We start from the raw sequence: 484 nt of genomic DNA on the forward strand, positions 1-484 counted from the left end.
AAATTGTCTAGTGTTTTGACCCCTGCATGTCCCTTTGGGCCTGGGTGTTTTTTCCTTTTACGGGTTCGTAAATTCCCGGGGAAGGGGAAATAAATATCTACCGCTCGAGGGATCCCCAGACCTTTTCCCTAACTCCCCGGGGGGAGGGATGGGGCCCAAAATTTCCTTTTGGTAAAATTTTGGTAATGAAAATTTTATGTAATTTTTCCCTTTGAAATTGGTTTTTAAGGGGGCAAAGCTCATTAAAATGTTTTGACCCCACCCTTTTCCCAGATCTAAAATTTGGAGTTTTTTACTTAATCCAAAAATCTTCCTGGGGACAATTTTTCCAGTTTATCGCATTGAAAGAAAGGGAACTCCCAGATGAGGGACCGAGGTGAAGGGGCCCAAAGGGAGGCCCGGAAAATCCGTTTAAAAAATTTTCCCTTTAAATTAGGGTCGTTGTTGGGGACCCCGCTTTTTTCACTGAATTTTTTTACCCCCC

Source organism: Penaeus monodon, chromosome 25 (genome assembly GCF_015228065.2).
Source record: "Penaeus monodon isolate SGIC_2016 chromosome 25, NSTDA_Pmon_1, whole genome shotgun sequence".
NCBI classification, from domain to species: domain Eukaryota; kingdom Metazoa; phylum Arthropoda; class Malacostraca; order Decapoda; family Penaeidae; genus Penaeus; species Penaeus monodon.